Source organism: Podarcis melisellensis (genome assembly GCF_964234715.1).
Source record: "Podarcis melisellensis genome assembly, chromosome: 6".
Taxonomy (NCBI): Eukaryota; Metazoa; Chordata; class Lepidosauria; order Squamata; family Lacertidae; genus Podarcis; species Podarcis melisellensis.
In genome coordinates, this window is record NC_138538.1 from 19,222,135 (window position 1) to 19,238,461 (window position 16,327).

Genomic DNA, 16,327 nt, shown 5'->3' on the forward strand with positions numbered 1-16,327 from the left:
TAAAGAGACATGAACAGCCTTCTTTGGGTCTGCTGCTGCCAGGTTTTCCACAAATGATGCTTACATCAGATTTTCCACTTCCCCACATGTTTAAGCCGAATAATAAAGTGACATTGATTAGAATGAATGCCAGGTTTCCCATCTCTCTCAACCCCGCCCCCCCTTTTCACTTGCTGCCACGCATAACAATGATTGAAGCGATATATTATGGATTAAAAGCTGTTTTAGGGCCTTTCCAAATGGCAACAAGCTCCCTGGATTATTATTGTTTATTTTAGGCCTGGCCCTGATCCCATGCAGTCATGCAATACCTTGTCTGGTGTCTCCAAGAGATGGACAGGAACAACGACAGTCTTCCTACAGGAGAGCTATCTGCTCAGTGCTGTTTTGGTTTTTTACAATAGGAGAGAAGTGCTGTTCATTACGGAAAGACTGTGCAGCCCTTGATGAAAGTTTTAGGAAAGGGAAGCGGAGGAAAGAAGGACATGTGCTGTTTGGCCAAGGCATAAATGATTGGTTTGGGGGATCCATGCTGGAGTGGAAGAAACTCTTACATAACTTGTCAACGAGAGGTATTTTCAGAACGTCCAGTTGGTCTTTATGGAAATTCTCTGTCAAGCAGCAGAAACCACTACAGATCTGGAGTTGTACTCAGCTACTGGGTAGATAACAGGCATGCAGGGATCAGCACCTTAAACACTTAGGCCCCACCAACCGTCACTGTGCACAAGCTGCCCAAAGTTCCCACAATGCCCTGGAGTGTCACCACATCAGAAGCATTGTGGGAAATGGTGGCTGATAGCTGCCCATACTTCTGCCCCTAGGGAAGTATGCAGCTGGGGGGGGGGCCCAGTGGACACTTTGCTGAGGGCCCCCTCAAATTTCGAGCTGACCCTGACAAAGAGAAATGCAGCTCAGCAGGGGAAATAGCAAACATTGCCTAACACTTTGATGGATCGTGACCCAGGCATCATTTATGGAAAACAAGCGCTCGATTGCAGAGGTGAAATCTGAGTGAGTCAGAGGATTCCGCAGTGCACTTTTGCCTGGTGTAGGTGTGAAAGCACGCAGCTCTCCTTGATTACTTAGCAAATGCTAGAAACCAATATATGCAAATTCATGTGTCTGACGTGAGGTTTGATCATTTTCTTTGTGTGCAAACAACGTTTGTCACATGGGCAAAGCTCACGAAGAGATTTTTTTTTTCAACTTCTGCTCTCTTTCAAAGGCTGTCAGCTTATTATATAAAAATTAATTATGCTGTGTTTACAATTGCTGAAGGAAGGCCAGGAATTTTTCTCCATTACTACCAAATGGCACTGAGTGGGCAGAGGGTATAAAGGTAAAGGTAAAGGTACCCCTGCCCGTACGGGCCAGTCTTGACAGACTCTAGGGTTGTGCGCTCATCTCACTCTATAGGCCGGGAGCCAGCGCTGTCCGCAGACACTTCCGGGTCATGTGGCCAGCGTGACAAGCTGCATCTGGCGAGCCAGCACAGCACACAGAACGCCATTTGCCTTCCCGCTGGTAAGCGGTCCCTATTTATCTACTTGCACCCAGGGGTGCTTTCGAACTGCTAGGTTGGCAGGCGCTGGGACCGAACGACGGGAGCGCACCCCGCTGCGGGGATTCGAACCGCTGACCATGCAATCGGCAAGTCCTAGGCGCTGAGGTTTTACCCACAGCGCCACCCGCGTCCCACAGAGGGTACACTGGCTTCTAAATAATGAAAGTATGGATGCAGGCACGCACATAAAATCCAACACATTTAGGAAAAGATTTGAGAGGAAGGAAATACCCCCTTTGTGGCATGAATATCTTCCACTGCATTCCAGGCAATTAAGACAAAGTGGTGGGGGTCAGGGGGCAGAGATCAGAGGGATGAGTTTCAGAGAAGCCTTGCAAATTAATAACATTCTCGAAATCAATACAGTTAAACCAACCAGTCCCAAAACGGATATATTCAAGCATAATGCAATGGGATGGATTATCACTAGCAAGTAATCTAATGCCAAAATAACTGCAGCTGAACAAACAAAACAGCAGCCATAAAACAGGGCAGTAAAAGAGGATATTAGCTACATGTATATTAACTGTAAAGTACCTATTACATGAAAAAGCAGGCGGGGGGAGGGGGTTGAGGGGAATAAATGGCTGTTTGGGTAGTGGCTAATCCCATTGTTCCTCCTGGGTAGGATGCAGAGAGAGACCTGTGGTTTTCTGTTCTTTGCACATTTATAATGCCAGTTTATTAGTGCTGAGGATAATTACAAGTCTTGGCCACCAAAATGACAGATGCAGGCGAAGGTATCTGGAAGTGGTTGCATGCCGAACATGTACATGCCAAACTGTTGATTTGAATGCTGAACTGCAGCTGTTTGTGTTTCATTATTTGTCGTGTTTGTACCCTTCCTGACCTGCAAAGATTTCAAGGAAACAGACATAGCTTATCCCACTTTATCCTTGCAGCAAGCCTATGAAGTCAGCTGGGCTGAGAAATTATGAGGTGCCCACCGTTGCTGAGAGCACTTGGTGGTTAGGCAGAGATCTGAATCGAAATTTCTCTGGAAAGTAGATTTCTTCTGGTCCCCGACACTGCATATCAATTCTTACTAAGCCATGAGTCATATTATGCATCTTACGCACATGTGAGTAATGCATAGTTGTGTGTGTGTTTGTAAGTCCTGCTTCATTCAACTGGATTTACTCACAAGTAAAACAACAAGAGAGTCTTGTGTGAATTCTTTTGCATAGAGACTGTCCCATTTCTCCTATACAGAAAGGTATTGCTGGCAGATGATTGCATATAACACTTTGGAAGATGGCGAATGAAACCCCAGATGTTCTGGATGACATAACGTCACCCATAGTATCATGACATTGATGTCCTGTAATAGTATTGTCATAAAAGATAGATGTGTGTCTCTTTGTGGTGCATATGCTTGTCTGTCTGTCTCCCTTTCTGTCTCCCTGTCTACTGACCTGCACAACAGGACACTTTATGCACCCAGAGTCACTACACTAGCATTTGTTTGTTTGTTTGTTTCATTTATATCCCACCTCTCCACCCAGGAGCTCAAAGTGACACAAACAGATATCCCCTTTCCCATTTTATTCCTCAAAACAACCCTGTGAGGTAGATTAGGCTGAGAGATTAGGCTCATAAAATTTGCAGTTGGCACTAAACTGGGAGGGGTAGCCTTGAATCAGGATTCAAGATGACCAGCACAGATTGGAGAACTGGGCCAAAACTAACAAAATGAATTTCAACAGGGGCAAATTTGCAAGGTTCTTCTCTTGGGAAGGAAGAACCAGCTACACAAATATAAGATGGGGGGCACCTGGCTTGCCAGTAGTATGTGGGAAAAGGATCTAGGTGTCTTGGTGGACCACCAGCTGAACATGGGTCAACAGTGTGATGCAGCAGTAAAACAACAACAACAAATGCTATTCTAGGCTGCATCAACAGAAGCATAGTGTACATATCAAGGGAAGTCATAGTCCTATTCTATTCTGCTTTGGTCAGACCACACCTGGAATGCTGTGTCCAGTTCTGGGTGCTATAAGTTAAGAAAGATATTGACAAGCTGGAATGTGTGCAGAGGAGGGCAGCCAAGATTATCAAGGGTCTGGAAACCAAGCCTACAAGGAACAGTTGAGATACTTGGGTATGTTTAGCTTGAAAAAGAGAAGACTATGGGGAGATATGATAGCCATCTTCAAATATCTGAAGGGCTGTCACATGGAAGATGGAACAAGCTTGTTTTCTCCTGCTCTGGAGGGTAGGACCTGAACCAATGGCTTCATGTTACAAGAAAGGAGATTCCAACTAAACATTTGGGAGAAAACTTTCTGACAGTAAGAGCTTTTTTGACAGCAGAACAGACTCCCTCAAGAGGTAGTTGGACAAGGTAGGCACATGGAGGCAAGTTGCGGGTAGAGACCTTGTTGATTAGCTTAAAATATATGATCCAGCAAAGTATTAGGCTGTTTCCATTCTGCAGGGAAATGTAGCTCCCAATCTGACTTGGATGAATGGATGATGTCTGCAAGCCATTGTACCTTTCAGACGTTGACTCCAACTCCCTTACAGTCCCAGCCAGCATGGGCAATGGTCAGGGTCGTTGGCAGTTGGAACTTCATCTGAAGGGCACATGGCGAGTCCCGCTGATCTATCTTTGAAGGCAGGATCTGCGTGGCAATGTTCTATTTGCTTTTATTTGTTTTGTACAATGTGTGTTAATCGAAAGAGGCAGCTCCTCCCTTGCTTCTCATAAGGGGCCATGCTATTTTCCAAACTGAATGACAGCAAGCCCTCTGGAAAAATCAATGCAGCTTAAGGTTGGAGCAGCAAGAGGTCATGATGTAGCAAGAAAACAAATCAGTGTCATGAGATCCCTTTCTTTAAAAAAAAATAAATCGCTAATAAAGATTTGCTGGGTTACTTTGCTCTTTCGTGAACATGTTACCTGAAAATACAGTGGAGACAATCCTGCCTGTCCACTTTTCACTTCCAGCTCCACTAGCACAATGCCCCAAATCTAAAAACTGGCAGTGAATGTTCAGCAAAGGGCCATATGTCATTGGTTGTGCACATACGTTGAATACCAAAGATTCCAGGTTCAGTCCTTGGCGTCTCCACATAGGGCTGGGAAGGACTCTGGTCCGAAGTTTTGGGGAGCTGCTGCCTTTCAGTGCAGAGAAGGCTGAACTAGGTAGATCAACACTCTCAGTCAGCAGGAAACAGTTTCCTGTGTTCCATCATCATCTCAAACCTTTTCATTTTGGGTTCAGGTCAAGTTACAGTTCTGAGTCAGCCTTGGTCCCCTCTACTGTCCCTCCTTCTTCAGAGAAGGAGGGGACGACGACAATGCAACCCTCTTGATCTTTTGATACCCTGGGATCCTTCTGAGCCGATTTAGTGGGATGTGTCTTGGAGGGCCTGTTTTGCAGTGGTTCAAATCCCATTTCCAAGGTCAGTTTCAGAGATGGGGTGATTGTCTTTTGGCCCCCTGGTCATTGTGCTATGGGGGTGCCAGAAAGCATCAGCTTGTCCCCAGTGCTATTTAGCATCTACAGTGGTACCTTGGTTCCCAAATGGCTTGGCTCCCGAACCTCGCAAACCCACTCTGCGGGTGGGTAATTTCCAAGTCTAGATAATTGTTCAGTTCTGTTATGTACTGAGTTGAATAGGATCCAAAAGGCAGCAATCTGATTGGTCCTAGAACAATAGGATTCAGAATGCAGCAGTCCGATTGGTCCACAGGAGCCACCCAATCCAGCTCCAAGTGGAAGTGAATCTGCATCCTGATTGGCCTACAGGTGAATCCCAGAATTAGCCAATCACATGGGGCCCATTGTGTAAATAATGTATATAAAGCAGACATTCTGGAGGAACTTTCATACCTCCTCACTACTATGAGCTGAATAAAGAGCATGAAATCCACACTCGACTCCAACTATATTTCAAGTTCCCTGCTTTGGATGGGGTCATGCTCCCCTTGAAAGAGCAGTTTTGTAGTTGGGGAGGGGGTGCTCTAGGATCCATCTTTGCCACTAGAGGTTCAAGTGACCCCACTGGCTAGGAGTGTCTTCTACCAGCTTCAGCTGGCAAGACAGCTGTGACCATTTCTAGACTGGGATAGCCTGACCACTGTCACCGATGTGCTGGTGACCTCCAGGCTGGACTAGTGAAATGAGCTCTTTGTGGGGCTGGCCTTGAGGTTGGTCTGGGAGTTGGTGCAAAATGCAACAGCTCAAGGACACACTGGGGCAAGATACTGCCAACACATTTTCCCACTGTTGAAAGAATTGCACTGGCTGCCAGTTTTCGGTTTAAGGTGCTGGTTTTGGTGCATAAAGCCCTGCATGGCTTGGAGCCAGGATACCTGAAAGATCATCTCACCCCTTATATACCCATTCTTGACATTGTAGCAATGGGGCCTTTAGTGTTGAGACACCTGCCTGTTAGAATGCCGTCTGTTTGAACATTAGGCAGCTGCCATCTCTGTTGTCTTCTTGGTGCCTGCAGATGACCTTCCTCTTCCAACACGTCTTCTAAGTTGATACCTTTCCCATCCCATCTGTATTGGGGAATACAGATTTAACTGTTTAAATTTTTTAAAATTGTTTTATCACTTGCTGCTTGCCACCCTGGGCTCCTTTGGGAGGAAGGGTGGGATATAAATTTAATGAAATAAAATCATCATCATCATATATAGCTCAGTCAGGCAAAGGATTCTTGCATTCCAGGGGGTTGGACGAGATGACCCTTGGCGTTCCTTCCAACTCTATAATTCTATGATCACCATCATGTTCATCATCATCACCTGGCAAGTACTATATCAGGATGCCACTGGGATAACATGGGAACAGTTGGTGCACCGCTGCAGCTCTACACATCTAGCATTTATACGGACAGTTCAACCCATCTCTCGTACGCTGTCACAAGCTTTTATTGCACAGAGCCAAAGATCACTGCAAAGCTCACATCCTCTAGTCATACCACAAAGAGATAATTTACAAAATAAAGTGTGAGTGGACAGCATACATAAAAATCCATCATAAACAAAATCCATATTTTCCTGCACATCAAACTTAGCTCAGCTAGAAGTGTTAACAAAATGATTAAAATCCATTAAAATCATTATCAGAATAAATTAAAGAGCATAATTTCCCAACAGCTGCATCACACTGCTGATTCATGTTAAGCTTGTGGTCTACTAAGACCCCTGGATCCTTTTCACATGTACTGTAAGTAGACTTATGACGGAGATCAGCCGTCATTAAATGGTGTTTAGCATAGAAAAAGGACACAGAGAGGCAGCAGTAATCTCAGGATGGAGGGGCAGTTCCTTCGACTTCCCTCTTGTCCGGTAATTTTTATTATCCTTTGTCTCTCTCAGCCTGCATGGCCGTCTGCCAATGTCTCACGTTACATCATGCGGTCATGGCTTTTACTACACCCATCACCATATAAGGTAATCACTGCCCAAAGGAAACACAACTCCATATAAGGTCAATACATTCAATACACTGCCAGGCACAGACATGCTGGTCACCGAGGTCAGGAGGTACCACACGGCAATACAAGCCTCTGCCATGGCTTTATGACTCCCACAGACTTACTAATGGAGAGAACAGGGGGCATCGAGAGTGTTGGGTCCCCAAAAACTTGAAGCTGACTGTTGGGGGCGGGTGTTGGTGCCAACTCAAAACCTCAGTGCTTACCAGAGTCTTGAGTGGCTTATAACCATTTTATGCTCGTGGTACCTGTTGATGGTAAAGTTATATAATTCTACCTTGCCAGTCACTGTTTTAAATCTTCCTTGATTCAGGCGTTTCTTATTGTTTTACATTATGTAGCCTCATATTCAGCATTGCTTGGGAAGTCTAAGAAACCCAAAAAATCTGCAGAGTTTTAAAATCAGTGCAGTTTTTAAAGGTACAGTCTGACATCTTGATTCAAAATGACAGCCAGCTGTATCCAAACAAACACAGAAACCTGCTTCTTGGTCTCAGGAACCAACCATCCCGCAAAAATTTATTATGTTATCTTAGGAGTGTCCGAATGCATAAAGAACAGATAAAACAACTTCCCAAAATATAGTAGAAGTTGGTTTGGAGACCCTAATTGGGTCAACATAATAGCCATATAAATGGTTCAAATAAATAAAGAGATATCCTGATTTATCCAACATGGTAGGAATTTCATTTCTAGTTTGGTATTATTGATCTTCAAGTTTTTGCATATATCATAGACTCTCTCCTGTTAATCAAGAGGAAATCATGAACATTGATTTAAGGTTGGATTTTGCCCTAAATTTGCAAACCTGATTTGAGTTCAAAATTGGCATCATCTTTGCAAATTTCCTAGTTCAAAATCTACAAAAAAAAATATCTTAGCATTCTTTAGATTATAGACTCCTTTTCTATCCCCAGACTCAGAGTCTCCTAACAGGCTCCAGTTGGCTCTCAAGATGGCTTGAAGGACAGCTAAGGCAACAAAACTATAAATACTCCTTGCTTCAGAGGCAAAAGTCAGGCCAACGTGTCATTGAACAGCCAAGTAGCTGGTCAGGCTAATCAGTTCAAGAGTGTATGGGGTCCAGTTTCACAGGGAACTTAAAATCTATTGGCAGGGTGTATTGGCAGTTTAGCACCAATTAGCACGTTAAAATACACTTACTCTCTAAGCCAATTTACTTGCCACTTGAAGTAATTAGCTCCATCTGTCTGACTAGAGTGTTGGATTTGAGCATGGCTGTAAAAAAGAAGAGAGAAAATCAAGATAACAATTTGTGGTTGCTCCATTTGTGAGAGCCAATGTCATCAGCACTTCATGAAAAGAAACACTTCAGGAAATTCTCTAGGTAGTCTAGCATCTATTACAAGTTCCATCAAAGTGTATAATTAGTAGCATGGCCTAGAGAGCTAAATGCAGCCCTGGGAATCAGGAATTTGTCAGGTTTAATCCCAACCTGACATTCAGTTCCCTGGTCTGAAGATTCCCCCCGGTGACTTTTTTGCCTAAAATTAGGGACAGGTTTTCCGTTTTTCTGCAAAGAAATGAAGAATGAATGTTCGCCTATCATTCTATCAAAGCTAAATCTCTCTTAACTTCAGTGATGTCAGAATGAATTCTGAGACATTACCACACTTTCAGCTTAAGGCCGAGACAGGGGAGATCCATGATTGATATTTTTTCTTGACTTTAAAAAAGAAAGAAAGAAATGCAGCCTCGGGGGGATTGCTGAATTAATTGGAGTAGCCGTGTGTGTGTGTGTGTGTGTGTGTGTGTGTGTGTGGTTCAACCCTTTCTCTTATGGGCCACTTTTACAGTCAAAGGGTTGCATCCAAAAGTAGTCCTATTCAAAGCAGGCCCATGAAAATTTATGAGCATGACTAACTTAATCTCTGCAGGGCAAATATCAGCGCTTGAGGAGAGATCAGCTTTGAATGCGAAAAGGCATGGGGGAAAGTTGGACACCCATTTCCCCCCTATGTCTCTGCTGTAAACAAATTGGCAGCCCTGCAGTGGCTGCATTTAAGGCTTTTTTTAAAAAAAGGGAGGAAATCAGTAACAGATCTCCTTCATAACGTGGTTTTGGGGCATAAAATTTCAGCTGCCCTGCTCAGGTTTTTCAGAAATCTTAGCTTTCTGCTCTTTGGTTTCAGAAACTGAATGCCTTAATAGCTCAGTCGCAGCGCATAGTGTGGTGGGCTGCTGCTGAGGCGATTGTCCTGGGCGCATTGTTGGGGGGTTGCAAACTTGTCTTGCGGTGCTTTGTGAGGCTGGGATCAGACTCCAGCCTCACAAAGCAGCTCAGGGAGGGTGGCGTGAGAAGGATGCCTTGTCGGGCAACTAAAGAAGAAAAAGGAAGATAGAATTATCAATAAAATTAAAATTGAAGACAAATGGATTCAAGAACCGAAGGAAATTAGTAAAAACTTTACTAGTTTTTTCGGAAATCTATATAAAGAAGGTCCAGAGAATCTAGAAAAAATAATTGATTATTTGGGGGGGGGGGAAACTACCAATAATACCTAAGGAAAAAATTGAAATTTTGAACTCGCCAATAACAGCTACGGAGGTGCAACAAGCTATACAAAGATCAAAACTAGGAAAGTCACCGGACCCAGATGGTCTCCCAGCTAATTACTATAAAAAGTTAAAACAATCACTATTTATTCCCATGAAAGACCTAATGAATAATATTCTGACAAATGGAAAGCTACCGAAAACCTGGAAGGACAGTGTTATGTACTGAAGTTCTCACCCTGGGCCAGCAGGGGGATACTGTAGATAGTTCAGGTCCACATATGCAAATAAGGGATTGAAAGTGACGTTCAGTGATTGGATAGTTACAGAAAATGGTTACTGTTGCGTTCTAGTGGAGCTCTATATAAGCAGGCTGGCAGAACCCTTCAGTTCAGTTCTGTTCTGGCCTGTGAATAAACAAGAGCTGTTTGAAGAATTGCTGTTCACCCACAACTTAACAGACAGCTTTATTACTCTTATCCACAAACAGGGAACAGATGCCTCAGTTTTGAGGGCTGGGATCGAAGGGTACATGGCATCCTTCTCATGCCACCCTCCCTGAGCCACTTTGCGAGGCCGGGATCTGATCCTAGTCTCCCAAAGCACCCCAGGGCCCTGTGCTGCTTTGCAAGACTGGGATCATTCCAGCCTACGATTGCAGGCCAATGTGATATCTGAATAGTTGACTCATGGGCGATGGTGAACAGGGACTTTGAGCCTGTGCTTCTTCCACATATGATGGATTCATGTAGAACCAGACACTTGTAGAATTGGAATGGACTTCAAGGGCCCACCTGGCATGACCCCACTGGATCACTGGAATCATTGCTGTTCTTTACCTGATGCAAGTTCCCCTTCTCCATAGTGAAATTGGGTACTCTGCAAGGTTAATGATGGCCACGCCAAGGGCAACGCTAACAAACAGAGGTGCTTGCAAAGAGCTCCTGTACTATGGAGACATTTTCAGCTCTGACCTATGTGCCGGCTGTTGTTATTATACAGCAATCACAGGTGACTCTTTTTAAACCAGAGACTCACCTCCTGCGCAGGTGTTCAGGAAACACACAGGAGCAAAGTGGGCATTAAGTATAGCAGTTGCAAGCTAGCAAACAACCGTTAAGATGTACTGTGAAGTCACCCACCCACCCTCCCCACTCTGTGAACTTCTGCAAGCAAAATATTTCCCCCCACTTACTTGTTATCAGCAGAGGGAAGCAGTACTTTGAAGAAGGGGGAAAAAACACTCAGCACGTTCCACTCTATTACCCCCTATTAACTTTCTAAACACCCTGGAACCTTTGCATGAAATACCAGGAAAACTAATTAGGGCAATAAAGCATGATGATTTTTGTCAGGCACACTCTGAGAAAGTGAACATAACTTTTCCAACTTCCACTTTATTGTTTTTTATGCGCACACATTAGCGAGTGAGTTCCTTGCCATCCTCTCTGCCAGACTCCATAATGAGAAATTGCTTTGCAGTCAAAAACAGAAGTGCAAGGCTTGAAGACAAAAGGGAGGCAGAAGGAGAAAGGGCGAATGACTGAAATGCAGTGTGAATGAATGAATGAATGAATGAATGAATGAAACTGCCTTACCCAGAGTCAGACCATTGGTCCTTGCCTACACTGGTGGGCAGCACCTCTCTAGGGCAGCCTTCCCTAACCCGATTATAATCTCAAATTATTCTGGGCTAAAATTCTCCTCATCCCTGTCCATTGGCTGCACTGATGAGAATTGCAGTCTGCAATACATGGAGAATACTTTTGGTTACAGTCAGGGATCCTTCCAGGGCTGGATTAAGATCTTCACAGCCCTAAGCACTTAAAATAATTTGGTGCCCCCATATAGATCTGTTTCAAACCATAAACATAATAAACTGTAGTTTTTTATTTTTTGAAACGCAACCTACAGTAAGATGGAAAATAATGTTTATTTTTGGTATCCACTAATGCCAGTTTATTCCTTTTCAAGTTGTTTTTACCAAAAGGCTGCTGTTTCATTCTGAGTTGTCATTTTATTTAACTTTTGTTTGTTTTCCCTACACCACCTTGTTGTTGTTATTCATGGAATATAGAAATACGTCACTAAATCAAAGCAACAGAGTGGGTTGTGCTAGGCTATGTGGACTAATGCTCTCTGATACCAAATGAAGCACCTTCAATGTCCTTACATACGGAGTGGCCTCATTTGGCATCAGACTCCAACTCCCAGCATCTCTCACTATTGGCCATGCTGCCTGGGGCTGATGGGAGTTGTAGTCCACAAGTGCCTGGTGAGTCATTAAGGCATTGGGCAGAATATAGGGGCAGGTTGAAGGCAAATGAATTAAGGTCATGTTGAAACAAAGGCAGCTTATATTCTGCACAGCAGCCACAGGGCCCTTGAGAGAAATGCCACAGTCACAATTAACTTGCTCCATTGTACAGTAATGGGAATTCTCACTGTAACTGTGTCAGGGCCTTCAAGCACAGGTAGGTTTTCTTCCTCTCTTTTATTGAAATAAACTTACCCCACCTTTCTGCAACAAAGGAACGCAAGGCAGCTGGTGACATCCCTTAAAAGCAGCATAAAGCAGCAAAATACAACACAATAACATTATAATTCAGTGCTTCTCCATGCACACAACCTTTCAGTCCTGCATATAGAAAATTAGACGCCTTCCTTAAGAGCTCACATATAGAAGACTCACATATAGAAGACTCAAGGTAGGATGCAACTAACACATCCATTCCTCCTCCTCCTCCTCTCCTCTCCCCCAGCCTTCCAGAGCAGATTTGGTGATGGTAGGGGAGGCGTGCGAGGGGAGGAGAAGAGGGAAAGTCCCATTGCACAAGTGTAAATCCTTGCACGGATGTTGCTTGCAGACTATCTTCCTACATGCTTTTCTGATTTTGGAGTTTGGGATTGAAATGGAAATTGGAATGAACTGTTGCAGAGATGGGTCTCTTTTGTTTTGCACTGGAATAATAACTTTAAGTGTTCTCAATTAGAGGAACATCTGCTGTTCGATTCTGCTCCATTGATTTGTTTCGGCCATTGGCGATAACAGGACATACGTTTTCTGCTTGGTAGTTTCCTGTTTATTTGTTTTATCCTCATCATCAGCAACAACAGCATTACATGCATCATCTACACTTAGATGTCAGGGATAAGGGTTCGTTCCAATCCTTCCTCAATATACACATTTTTTCTCTCTGAAGACTTTGGCACAACCCTTCCAATTCCAGTGTTCTTCTATAACTAAGTGCAAAAGAAGACACTTTTTTTTCTACGAAAAGAGGTGCCAGAACTCACCATAAGCCAATGTGGTCAGTGGCGTAGCGTGGGTTGTCAGCACCCGGAGCAAGGCAAGTAAACCCCCAAACCCGTGGATTTGTGCCCCCTAACCCGTGGATTTGCGCCCCCTAACCCTAACCCCCAGATGTTGTGCCCAGTGCGGCCGGGGCCCCCTGCACCCCCCACGCTACGCCACTGAATGTGGTGTAGTGGTTAAGAGCGGTAGACTCGTAATCTGGTGAACCAGGTTCGATTCCCCACTCCCCCACATGCAGCTGCTGGGTGACCTAGAGCTAGTCACACTTCTCTGAAGTCTCTCAGCCCCACTCACCTCACAGAGTGTTTGTTGTGGGGGAGGAAGGGAAAGGAGAATGTTAGCTGCTTTGAGAGTCCTTCGGGTAGTGATAAAGCGGGATATCAAATCCAAACTTCTACTACTACTACTACTACTTCTTCTTCTTCTTCTTCTTCTTCTTCATAAACTCCTCCCTTGTTCTCTTATAGTGGCAATGGCACCCACATGAGAGGTGCCGGAACTGAGTTCTGGTGAGTTCTGACTGAATAAAAAGCCCTGTACACAACATTCACACAATTTCTCTATTACCATGGTCTCCCCTGTGCCTCATTTCCTAAAGGAAACACAAACCCTGGCTAAGAGCCTGGAGTCCCTGAAATCTTGCGCCGGTCAGAGATTGGGGCAGCATGCAACAGTACAGAACTGTGTAAATTTGGGGATTTTTTTAAAAAAAAACCAAAAACATAATTCCAAACTGATGTGGAAATGTGCAGAACTTAACTTAAGACTGGGAAAGTGAGCAACTGAACTTTCCAGGTTCATCCATCCCTAGAGGCAGGGAGAATAGAAAAGTATTATACTAAAAGGGAAATTATAAAATTATCCCTATCCGAACTCGCTGCATGTAGAGTGCTGACCAGCACTAGGTTATATCCTTCCGATTAAGGATAGCTTCCATAATTGCTATTATTTGTTGATGGTTTTGTAATGTTGTTGATGGTTTTGTAATGTTTTGTAACGATTACCTTGTTAAGTTGTTTTTTTCTGAGTAAAGCTCCTTTCGTCTCGGTTCTAAGGAAGCCAACTAAGATTAGTTCACATCTTTCAGTTTAATGAAAGTAAACCAACAGAAAGCCCTTTGATAAGCTGTTTGCTCCAGGTTGGAGGAAGCAAAAAGAGAGCGAGAGCCCTCACATCTCCGTTCTCTTGAGCCTTGGATTACATTTTACAGTAAACCTTTCCTCCGCTGGACGTTGTGCAACACTTCTGCGTCACAGATGTGAAACCTTAACTGCCAAAAACTGTTCTGTTCTGTCAAAGCCAAAGTTATATCACAAAGGCCTCCTTTCCCTCCCCCATTCAGTTAGGAGATTTGGGCAGCTCAATTCTGTGCAAGTCAACTCAGAAACAAATGCCAGAGTGTTCAACTGGGTTTTAAAAGCAGATCTTTGCCAGATCAGACTAAAAGTCCATCTGCAATAGTAGCCAACCAAATGATCTGGAAACTTGCAGATAGGGCAGAAAAGCAGCAGCCCCACACTCTTTCCCTGGGTCTACAGCTGCTCTTTGTCCACTGGTAGCTGGTGGTAGTTGGTACCTTGCCTCAAAAAACGAGGCCACTCGTCATGCCTCCCCAGCTGATCTCAGTAGCCAAGCAGATACATACGGGATCTATCCACCACTGAAAGGCCTATTCCCTTGCTGCCACTCACTGAACCTCAGAAGACACTTGAAGAAGGACCTCAGAAGATGTCCTTAATATCTGGACAGGTTCATGGGGCAGTAGGTGCTCCTTTGGATCAGGGATGGGAAATCTGTGGCCTGCAGATATCGTTGGGCTCCAACTCCCATCAGCCCCAGCCAGCATAGCCAAAGGTATAGGACAGGGGTCAGCAAACTTACCACGCCTCGGGCTGGTGTCTCCAGCGCCAATCGCATGGCCGGCCGGAGGGCAGGGGAGCGTGTGCCCATACGCATGCGCATGCACTATTTCTGGCGCACTTCCGGGTCGGAGGAGCACCAGAAATAGCTTGTGCACATGTGCATGGGCCTCCTCTGACCTGGATGTGCACAAGCTATTTCTGGTGCTCCTCCGACCCAGAAGTGGGCAGCCACGCAGCCCAGCACCGGTAAGAGCGGGCAGCAGCAGCGGGAGGCGGGGGTTGCCGTGGGCCGGATAAATGAGTCCCTCGGGCCTTATCCTTATGCTGTATTGTTTTTAACACTCGATTGAAAGCCGGGGAAACTCAGCCAGATGGGTGGGGTATAAATAATAAATTATTATTATTATTATTATTATTATTATTATTATTATTATTATCTGCCCTGCAGACCTTAGTTTGGGGACCTCTGGTATTGGAATTGCAGTCAGACAACATCTGGAGGACCACAGATTCTCCACCCCCACTTTGCATGCCCAGGTTCCAAACTGTAAATGTTCTTTGATACAGTGGTACCTCAGGTTAAGTACTTAATTCATTCCGGGGGTCCATACTTAACCTGAAACTGTTCTTAACCAGAAGCACCACTTTAGCTAATGGGGCCTCCTGCTGCCGCTGCGCCGCCGGAGCACAATTTCTGTTCTCATCCTAAAGCAAAGTTCTTAACCTGAAGCACTATTTCTGGGTTAGCGGAGTCTGTAACCTGAAGCATATGTAACCTGAAGCGTATGTAACCTGAGGTACCACTGTATATGTAATCAGTCCCTGCTCTTCCTTCTCCACCTCCTTATTACTATTTACTCACCCTCCACTCTAAGGTTCCAGACAGTGCTTTTTTTTTTAGGAAAATAGGTCCAGTACTCATCATGAAGTTGTTACAGTAAGCCCAACACTTTTTAACAACAACAAAAGATGTGCTGGTATACAGTCAAGCCTTGTTTCCCAACCAGCTTAGTTGCTGAACAAATCGGCTCCTGAACACTTCAAACTCGGAAGTAAGGGTTCTGGTTTGCAAACATTTTTTGGAAGCTAAAAGTCCGACATGGCTTCCGCTTGAGTGCAGAAAACTCCTGCAGCCAATCAGAAGCTGCTCCTTGGTTTTCGAACATTTCTGGGAGTCGAATGGACTCTCGAAATGGATTAAGTTCAAAAACCAAGGTACCACTCTACTGCGTACCCTTGAGTACCCCCTGAAAAACATGTACTGGCCCCAGGGTGAGTTACAACAATTAAAACACAATGTCAAAAACAATTTAAAACAGCTTGCAACCACATAAGTTAGGTCTTACAAATACATATTGCAGGTGTCAAAAGGCAGAGTAGCCAGGGGGGAAATGGCCTCCAGTTGACAAAACTAAGAAACAGTTGAACATTTAAAACAGAACTAGTATTTTCATTTTGTTTTTATTCTCCTTTTAGGCTGCTGTTGCATTGCAAATAACCAATGTACAGGCAAGTGAAAATGGTAAACAGGCCAATAAAAATGTGGACTAGTACGCTGCTTGTCCTTATTTGCCAGCTTGCTTTAATTTGTCATTTAAACTGGACCTG

At 44.3% G+C, this 16,327-nt stretch overlaps 1 protein-coding gene across 2 annotated transcripts in view; it reads left to right on the forward strand.

Moving 5' to 3' along the window:
- Positions 1-16,327, forward strand: part of LOC309372976 (opsin-5-like) — a 67,923-nt gene that overhangs the window by 21,883 nt on the left and 29,713 nt on the right. Inside the window, exon 1 of one of the 2 annotated variants that reach the window (XM_081917099.1) lies at positions 797-1,014. The exons of the other annotated variant lie outside the window; for it this stretch is intronic. The gene's annotated coding sequence lies outside the window, so the exon portion shown is untranslated. Of the gene's footprint in view, positions 1-796; positions 1,015-16,327 lie in introns of those variants that run through there. 2 annotated transcript variants of the gene reach the window in all.